This window comes from Macrotis lagotis, chromosome X (genome assembly GCF_037893015.1).
Source record: "Macrotis lagotis isolate mMagLag1 chromosome X, bilby.v1.9.chrom.fasta, whole genome shotgun sequence".
Classification (NCBI taxonomy): Eukaryota; Metazoa; Chordata; class Mammalia; order Peramelemorphia; family Peramelidae; genus Macrotis; species Macrotis lagotis.
In genome coordinates this window covers 481,438,878-481,449,574 of record NC_133666.1, presented here as the reverse complement: position 1 = coordinate 481,449,574, position 10,697 = coordinate 481,438,878, and the positions used below count along the sequence as shown (strand labels likewise).

The 10,697-nt window shown below is 32.0% G+C and overlaps 1 pseudogene; it reads left to right on the top strand.

The window, feature by feature from the left end:
• The first annotated feature begins 9,257 nt into the window (after nucleotides 1–9,257).
• Nucleotides 9,258–10,169, top strand: LOC141499287 (small ribosomal subunit protein uS2 pseudogene; annotated as a pseudogene).
• The last annotated feature ends 528 nt before the right edge of the window (nucleotides 10,170–10,697 follow it).

The following is a 10,697-nucleotide window of genomic DNA, read 5'->3' as shown; positions in this document are numbered from 1 at the left end:
TCATCACATTCATACATTAAAATTTGTTTAGCCATTTTCCAATTATTGTTCATCTCTTCAGTTTCCAATTTGTCACTACAAAATGTGTGAATATGTAAGATTGTTACTCTTTCTCATGATCTTTTTGAAATGTGAATTTAGTAGTTATATTGTTGTATCAAAGTGTACACACAACTCCATTACTCTTTGGGTGTAGTTACTAACTGCTTTCCAGAAAGGTTGAATCAGTTCAAAAATTCAACAGTGTGTTTATGTCCCAATTGTTCTACATCTTCTCTAACTTTGAAAATTTTCCTTTTTTTTGGTCATATTGGCCAGTCTAATGGGTGAGATGTCTTACCTCAGAATTGTCTTAATTTACATTTTATTAATTAATAATGATTTAGAGATTGTATTTCATAGAACTATAGGTAGTATTAATTACTTCATCTTAGATTTGCCTTTTTCCTATCCTTTGGTCGTTTTATTATTTGGGGAATGACTTTATAAATTTCACTCTGTTCTCTATATATTTTAGAAATGAATTCTTTATCAGAAACACTAGCTGGAAAAATATTTTCCAGTTCACTTCATTTCTTTTAAATTTGATTACACTGTTTTTAATCATTTTGCATTTTATACTGTTCTCTCTTTGTTTTCTAAAAAAAACACCTCCCTTTTTTCATTAACTATTCCTTGTTCTCCTGATGCACTTATAGTATATCTCATGTATATCTAAATTGTATGCCCATTTTGACTTTATTTTGCTTTAGACTGTGAGGTGTTGCCCAGTTTCATCCATTCAATTTTCTAGTTAATCCAGCAGTTTTGCCTGGGATTTTCTGTTTGTCAAAAAGTAGATTAATATAGTCATTTCCTACTGTTTCTTTGGTGCCTAATCTTTCCCACTGCTCTACCAGTATATTTCTCAGCCAGTACAAACAATTTTGATGACTGTTACTTTGAGAATTTAATTTTCTAACTGGTATAAAAAGGCCACCATCTGTTGTATTTATATCATTAATTTCATTGATATTCTTGACCTTTTTTCTTCTATATGAATTTTACTAGGTTGTACAGCTCAATAAAGTAAAATTTTGTTGATTGGTATGGTAATGAACAAATATTTTAATTTAGGTAGAATTGTAATTTTTATTATATTTACTCTTCTTAAACATAAGCAAGTAATATTTTACCAATTTTCTGTATTTGATTTTATTTGGATGAAAAGTGATTTGTAATTATCTTCTTATAGTTTCCTGGCTTGTCTTGGCAAGTAAACTGTCAAGCAATTGTTATCTACATAATAGTTACATTAAATGGACTTTACCTCTCCCAAGCATCTTTGCTCAAGTTGTTAATTATTTCAAGTAGATTTTATCTATTTTCCAATATTTTCTAAATTGTTGTTTCTTCATTGCCTATTCTAATTTTTTAAATTACTTTTACTTTTCATATTGCTAAAGCTAATATTTCCAAAATAATATTGAATAATAGAGATGATAATGGGCATTCTTGTTCCACAGCAAATATTATTGAGAATGCTTTGAGTTTAATGATATAATATAATGCTTGTTTATGATTGTAGATAGACATTGTTCATAATTTTTAAGCAAAATTCTATTGATTTCTTTGGACTCAGTGGTTCTAATATGATTCAGCATTCTAATTTTTCAAAAGGTTTTTCAACATCCCATTGAAATCATCATTTGATGTCTGCAAGTTTTGGTATTGCTATGGTCAATTATGCTGATAGATTTCCTACTTTCAAACCAACCCTACTTCCTTGGTATAAATACTACCTGATCATAATGTATTCTCCTAGTGATTACTTGCTGAAATCATTTATCTAATATTCTATTTAAATGCTTTGCTTCCATATTCATTAGGGAAATTGGTCTGTAATTCTCTCCTCCTGGGTTGTTACTGGTTTAGATGGTGGCATAATATTTTTGTCATCACAGAAATATGGTAGAGCTCCACCTTTTTTCCTAATAGTTATATATAGAGTTGGAATTAATTGTCCTTTCCCTGAGACCTTGAATATATTTTAAGAAACTTATTGATGGTTTGTTCATTTTCTTTTTTCTGAAAGAGGGTTATTTAATTGCTTAATTTTATTTTCTATTAATCTGGACAATTTAAATGTTCTGCAAATATCCATCTACTTCACTAGGCATGTCAGAATTTTTAACATATATCTGGGCAAATTGGTTCCAATTTATTATTTTAAATTTTTCCCCATTGGTAGCAAATTCACCCTTTTTTCATTTTTGCTACTGGTAATTTGATTTTCTTCTTTTTCATCAATTAGTCAAATCTTCATGTATTTCATTAGTTTTTTCATAAAATCAAAAAGTAGTTTTATTTCTTAGATCAATAGTCTTAATTTCATTTTTATTAATATCTATATTAATTTACAGAATTTCTAATTTGGGATTTTTAATTTGTTCTTTTTCTAAATTTTTTAGTTGCTTACACAATTCACTTCTTTCTCTATTTATTCATGTATTAAGTTATAGAACAGAATTTCCCCATAACTTCTTTGCCTGTATCCCATAAGTTTTGCTATACTATTTCATTATCGTCATTGTCTTGGCTGAAATTATAGAAATAATTCATGATTTTTATATTTTTATATTAGGTAATTTAGTTTTCAGATAATTTCAATTTATCATTCCATGTATATTTATTACATGCTATTTTTATTGCAGCCTGTTGCAAAATGAATGCATTAATATATTTTTTCAATTTGAGTGCTCTTTAATCTCTTAATACATGGTCAATTTTTGTGTAGGCACTATGCATCACTGAGAGAAAGATATATTACTTTCTATCACCATTCAATGTTCTCCAGAGTTCAGATTTAACTTTTTCTAATGTAATTCATAACCTCATTAACTTCCTTCTCATATTTTGCGGTTAGGTTTATCTAATTCTGAGAGCGGGAGGTTGAAGTCATTCATCAACTTATTTTTGCTGTCTTTCTCTCCCTTTAAGTCATTTGTCTTCTTCTCTAACAATGGTGCATGTATATTTTTATCAATATTACTTCATTACCTATGGTCCAATAGAGTAGGCAGAAATAGCTATGCTAAAATTTCCTTGATAGTTGATTCCTGTTTGTTATTCAAGCTCCTTTGCCCTTGAGAATATCATATTCCTGGTCCATTCCTTTAGGTAAATGCCATTTTCTTCCTTATCCCTTAGCAAGTTCTGTTTTTGCTTTTGTTTTGTCTGAAATAAGGATATCACCGATTTTTTCCTCTTTTGATGGGGAAAATATATTCTGTTCTGAATTTTTACCTTTCCTCTGTATCTCTATTTCATATGTGTCTCTTGTAAAGAACAAATGTAGGATTCTGGATTTTAATTCACTCCACATTCTAGTCTTTTTTTATATATATCAGTGTTCATCCCATTCACATTCACAGTTATTATTACAATTTATTACCCTAGATCCTATGTCCCCTCCTTACACCTTTCTTTCTTCTTTCTACTTACTTCTCCATTATTTAGATTCTGAACACCACCTCCCTCAATCTGATCTCTTTTTACCTGCCTTCCTCACTTTCTTTCCCCTTTTCTCCTTCACTTTTTCCTCTCCAGTCTTTCCATCCTTCTTTTTGTCCATCATTCATCCCCTTTTTTTCCCCTCTTCCTTTGCTAATTCCCTGTAGAATAAGCTAAAATTCCGAAGCAAACTTAGTGGGTATATTATACCATCTTTAAGTCAAATTTGATGAAAGCAAGATGCAAGCAATTCTCATCCCCTCCATTTTATTCCTTTTCTGTAATGGATCATTTTTGACTCTTCATGTGTTGTAATTTACCCCATTCTGCCTCCCTTTTTCTGTCATCGTAATATAATCTTTTTAATAACATAATCATTTTAAAAATCATTCCATCAAAATGGACTTATGCCTAACACATCTGATAAATATAGTCCCTCTAATAGAGATACAGTCCTCAAGACTTATGAATATAATCTCCTATGTAGGGGTGTTTAATCTTAGTGAATAACCTTTTTCTTTTCTGCTTTTTAGCACTTTATATGTCTTGGAGTCTCATTTTTGAAGATTGAATTTTCTTCTTATCATTTTTTTCTTTAAGAAAATATGAAATTCATTTATTTAATTAAATACCCAGCTTTTCTCTTGAAGAGTATGCTCAATTTAATTGGGTAGCTGATTCTTTTTTTTGAAAGATTTTATTTCTTTTGAAGTTTACACTTTTTCCCCAATTCTTGCTCCTTTCATCCTACCCCACACACAGAAGGCAGTATGTTACTCTTTCCATTATTTCCGTGGTATACATTGATCTAAGATGAATGTGATCAAAGAGAAATCATATACTTAAGGGAGAAACATAAAATATAAGAGATAGCAAAATTACATAATAATATAAGTTTTTTTCAATTAATGGTAAATAGTATTTGGTCTTTATTCAAACTCCACAATTATTTCTCTGGATACACATGGTCTTCTCCATCATAGATAGCCCAAAATTGTCCCTGATTGTTGCACTGATGGAATGAGCAAGTCCATTAAGTTTGACATCACCCCCATGTTGATGGATAGGGTGTACAATATTCTTATTTTTTTCTTTAAGAAAGATTTTATTTATGTTGTTTTGCAATATTTTCCCCTGTCCTTTCTTCCCTCCCCCAACCCCCACAGAAGACAGTCTGTTACTCTTTACATTGTTTCCACGGTATACATTAATCTAAGTTGAATGTGATAGAGAGAAATCATTCGCTTAAGGAAGAAAAATAAAGTAAAGGTATATCAAAATTATGTAGGACAACATTTTTTTCTAAATTGAAGGTAATAGTCTTTCGTCTATGTTCAAGTTACACAATCACAATTCTTTCTCTGAATACAGATGGTATTTTCCATTGCAGATAGCCCAAAATTGTCCCTGATGGAATGAGCATGTCCATCAAGGTTGATCATCACCCCATGTTGATGTTAGGATGCATAATGCTTTTCTGGTTTTGGTCATCTTGCTCAGCATCAGTTCATGCAAATCCTTCCACACTTCCCTAATTCCCATCTCTTCTGTTTTTCTAATAGAAAAATAATGTTCCATGACATACATATACCACAGTTTGTTAAGCCATTCCCCAATTGAGGGACATCCACTTAATTTCCAATTCTTTGTCACCACAAACAGGGCTGCTATGAATATTTTTGTACAAGTGATGTTTCTACTCCTTTTTCATAATCTCTTCAGGGTATAGACCCAGTAGTGGTATTGCTGGATCAAAGGGTATGCATATTTCTGCTGCCATTTGGGCATAATTTGAAATTGCTCTCCAAAAAGTTTGAATGAGCTCACAGTTGCATGAACAGTGTATTAGTGTACCAGATTTCCTACATCCCTTCCAACATTGATCACTATCCTTTCTGCTTGCATTGTCCAATCTGAAAGATGTGAAGTGGTACCTCAAAGATGCTTTAAGTTGCATTTCTCTATTAAGCAATGATTTAGAGCAAATGTTCATATGACTATGCATTGCTTTGATTTCCACAACTGTAGCTTGCCTTTGCATATCTTTTGATCATTTGTCAATTGGGGAATGACATATTTTTGAAAATTTGACGAAGTTCTCTATATATTTTAGAAATGAAACCTTTTCCAGAAATATTAGGTGTAAAAGTTATTTCCAAATTTGCTACATTTCTTTTGATCTTGGTTACAGTGGTTTTGTCTGTCCAAAAAAATTTTAATTTAATATAATCAAAATTATCTAGTTTGTTTTTAATGATGTTCTCTATCATGTCCTGGGTCATAAACTGCTTCCCTTTCCATAGATCTGAAATGTATCCTACTACTTGATCTTTTAGTGTGCTTATAATATTATTGTATGCTTTTCAATCTTATCTTTGTATAAGGTGTGACGTGTTTGTCTAATCCAAGTTTTTTTCCATACTAACTTCCAATTTTCCCGATAGTTTTTATTGAAGACAATGCTTTTATCCCAATAGCTGGACTCTTTGGGTTTATCAAACAGCAGATTACTATAATAATTTCCTGCTGTTGCACCTAGTCTATTCCACTGGTCCACCACTCTGTCTCTTAGCCAATACCAGACAGTTTTGATGACTGATGCTTTATAATATAATTTTAGATCTAGTAAGGCTGTCACCTTCTTTTGTACTTTATTTGAATCCCTGGAAATTCTTGACTTTTTATTTCTCCATATGAATTTACTTACAACTTTTTCTAACTCATTGAAGTATATTTTTGCAATTTTGATTGGTAGGGCACTAAACAAGTAGTTTAGTTTTGGTAGAATTGTCATTTTTATTATATTAGCTCTACATATTCATGAGCAGTTAATGTTTGCTCAGCTATTTAAATCTGATTTTATTTGTGTGAGAAGTGTTTTATAATTGTTTTCAAAAGTTTCTGAGTCTGCCATAGCAGGTAGTCTGCCTAGTATTTTATACTGTCTGAGGTTATTTTGAAAGGGATTTCTCTTTCTGCAAAAAATAAAAGTCTGGAGCAGAATATATTGTACTTCAGTTGAAGGTAAATAAAAAGCACAGGCAGCAATTCTGATTCAGACAAAGCAAAAGCAAGGACTGTTCTTATTAAAAGGCATAAATAAGAAAACTAAATCTTCCTAAAAGGTACCATAGAAAATGAAGTAATAGGGGTAGCTAGGTGGTGTAGTGGATAAAGCACCGGCCCTGGAGTCAGGAGTACCTGGGTTCAAATCGGGACTCAGACACTTAATAACTACCTAGCTGTGTGGCCTTGGGCAAGCCACTTACCCTTGTTTGCCTTGAAAAAAACCTAAAAAAATGAAGTAATAATAATACTAATCATACATGTATCAAGTGGTATAGCAACCAAATTCTTAGAGAAGTTAAATGAGTTGGAAGAAGACATAGATAATAAAACTATATTATTGAGAGCCTTCAACATTTCTCTCTCAGATTTAGAAAACTCTAAACACAAAATAAATGAGAAAGAATTTAGGAAGGTGAGTAGAATTTTAGAAAATTCTGCAGAATTTTGACCTCTGGAGAAAATTGAATATGGAGTGAAATGAATATTCCTTTTTTCTCAGTGGAGCTTTGCACATTAAAAAAAAACTGACTACATATTAGGGAATAAGCTTTATAATTAAATGGAAAGAGGAGGAGATTAAATGAATCATTTGTATATCATGAAAGAAAAAAATCCATATAATACAGGGCCATGGAAGGATAGACTAAAATGGACAAAAACAAATAAATTAATAGATAAATAATTTAACAATAATTTTTCAAAATGAAAAAAATGATCAACGAGCTTAAGTGGCTTGCCCAAGGCCACACAGCTAGGTAATTATTAAGTGACTGAGGCTGGATTTGAACTCAGGTACCCCTGACTCCAGGGTGGGTGCTTTATCCATTACGCCACCTAGCTACCCCCTAAACTGATTTAATTTAAAAGAATTAGTTGGTAAAAAAATTATTTTATCAATAATTAATAAGCAATGATCTCATCCTAGGCAAAGACAATAAGGATATAACATACCAAAACTTTTGAGATGTATCCAAATGAGTTATGGTAGGAATTTTGTATCTCTAAATACTTACAAGAATAAAAATTAATTCCCAATTAACTGGGAAAGCTGCTTTAAAGTAAAAGAAAAAGAAAAAAATTTCCAATTAAGAACCAAATTAGATTATCTGAAAACTAATGTAGAGATTAATAAAATTGAAAATTAGAAATCTATTGAATTCACATATAGAGTTTTATAAAAAATAAAATAGAGAAGCCATTGGTTAATTCAACTTAAAAAAAGGATATTTAATTGCCACTTTCAAAAATAAAAACGGGGAATTCTATATCAATGAAGAGGAAATTGAATTAGTAATTCAAAGCTATTTTGACAAATTTATGTCAATTGACAAATCAAGTGAAATGAATAATTACAAAAATGTAAATTTTCCAAAAAAGAAGAGAACAAAATACTTAAAATATTTTAGAAAAAAATATTGAATAAACTATCATTGAATTCCCCAAGAGAAATCCCCATAGCCAAATGGATTCAAAAGTAAATTCTATCAAAAATTTAAAGGATGATTAATTACAATTCTGAATAACCTTTTAGAAAAAAAATAATTGAGGAGTTCTGCCAAATATCTTTTATGATGAAAATATGATACAAACATTCAAACCAGGAATAGCTAAAGCTGAGAAAGAAAAATTATAGACCAATTTTGCTTACTAAATTTGATCAAAAAATTAGATAAATCATTATCAAAGAGATTACAGCAAGTTATTCATAGGAAAATACCCCATGGCAAAGAAGGGCTCAATATTAGCAAAACAATTAGCATAATTGACTAAGTATTAAAATTATCAGAAATAATATCACTTCAATACATGCTCAGAAAACTTTTCTGAGAGAGTTTAGAAATAGAGTTTTCCTTAAAATGATAAACTGTAAGTATCTAAAACCATCAGCAAGCACTATATGTGATGGGGATAAGCTAGAAGCCTTCCAAATAAGATTGGAGGTGAAATAAAGATGATTATTATTATCACTGTTATTTAATAGTGTATGAGAATTATAAGTCTTAAAAATAGAGAAGAAAAACAAATCAAAGGAATTACAATGGGCAATGCGTAAACAAAATTTTCTCTCTTTGCTGATGATATGATGGTATATTTATAGAATTTTAGAAAATCAATTAAAAAAAAACTGCTGGAATGTATAGAGTAGAGATCCTGGAGTCAGGAGGCTCAGTCTCTTAACTACATTGCCTTGCCAAAAAAAAAAAGAACTACTTTAAACAATTAATAACTTTAGAAAAACAACAGGATATAAATTAAACCCACATAAATCATCAGCCTTCTTATATATATTACCAATAAAGTTCAGCAGAAAATGATAGAGAAATTCCATTTAAAATAAATGTCAGATTCAAACAGTTGGGAAAATGTCATTTACTCATAAGTAAGCCAAACTAATATAATCAACATGACCATTCTATCTTAAATAATCTGCTTATTCAGTGTCATACCTATCAAAACTGCTAAAATATTTTTCCACAGAAGTAGGAAAAAATATTAACAAAATTCATCTGGAGCAACAAAAGGTCAAGGAAGACAAGGCAATGACTGGAAAAAATGAAAATGAGGTGACCTAGTCATGCCAGATCTAAAATTATTTTATAAAACAGATGTCACCACTCTTTCCGTGCTGCCCAGAAGAGGGGTCCGTATGGCATTATTCACGGTTTCCGTTGTAACTTTCAAGGGAAACTTTCACAATGTCCAGAGCCCTGGATGTCTTGCAGATGAAGGACAAGGATGTCCTCAAATTCTTCGCTGCAGGCACCCATTTGGGTGGCACCAATTTGTACTTCCAGATGGAACAGTATATCTACAAAAGGAAGAGTGACAGCATTTATATCATGAATTTAAAGAGAACTTGGGAAAAGCTTCTGCTCACAACTCATGCCATTGATGCCACTGAAAATCCAGCTGATGTTAGCATCATCTCATCCAGGAACACTGGCCAGAGAGCTGTTCTGAAATTTGCTGCTGCCACTGGCACCACACCTATTGCTGGACATTTCACCCCGGGCACCTTCACTAACCAGATACAGGCAGCTTTCAGTGAGCATTGCCTTTTGGTGGTCACTGATCCTTGTGCAGATCATCAGCCTTTGACTGAAGCATCATATATTTACCTTCCATCCAGTGCACTGTGTAACACAGACTCCCCATTTCGCTATGTGGATATTCTTATTCTATGTAACAACAAGGAAGCTCACTCAGTGGGTCTGATGTGGTGGATGCTGGCCCAAGAAGTCTTGCGGATGGTTGGTACCATCTCCCATGAGCACACATGGGAGGTCATGCCTGGTCTTTTCTTCTACAGAGATCCAGAGGATATTGAAAAGGAAGAGCAGGCTGCAGCTGAGAAGGCCGTGACAAAGGAGGAATTTCATGGTGAATGGACTGCATCTGCCCCAGAATTCACTGCTGCTCAGCCAGAGGTGGCTGATTGGTCTGAGGACATCCAGGTGCCATCTGTGCCCATTCAGCAGTTGCCTACTGAAGATAGGAGTGCTCAGTCGGATACTGAGGACTGGTCTGTGGCTCCTACTGCTCAAGCCACTGAATGGGTTAGGAACTACCACAAAGTAGTCCTAAGTTTTACCCAGATGCTCTATTAGTGTTGGAAAAATGCTGAGGAAAAATAAACATTGGCTTCCTAACAAAAAAAAAAAAAACAGATGTCACCAAAATTATTTGGTAATGGATAAGAGATACAGTGGTGAATCAATGAATTAGATATAAAAGAAGCAGTAGTAAATGACTATAATAATCTATTGTTTGATAAACCCAAAGCCTTTGGTTTCTAGTATACAACTTCACTATTATGGAAAAAGTAGAAAATAATATGACAGAAAATAGGTAAAGATCTACATTTCTCACCCTATACTAAGATAAGATCAAAATGAGTATATAAAATGTGATGTCATGAGCCTATCAGGATAACAAGGAATAGTTTATCTGTCAGAATTATAGAGAGGAGAAGAATTATAAAACCAAAGAAGACATAGAGAACTTTATCAAATGAAAAATAGATAATTTTGTTATAGTATATTTAAAAACTCTTTGCAGAAACAAATCCAAAGCAACCAATATGTGAAGGAAAGCAGAAAGCTGGAAAATGTTTTTTTATATCAAGTGGTTCTGAT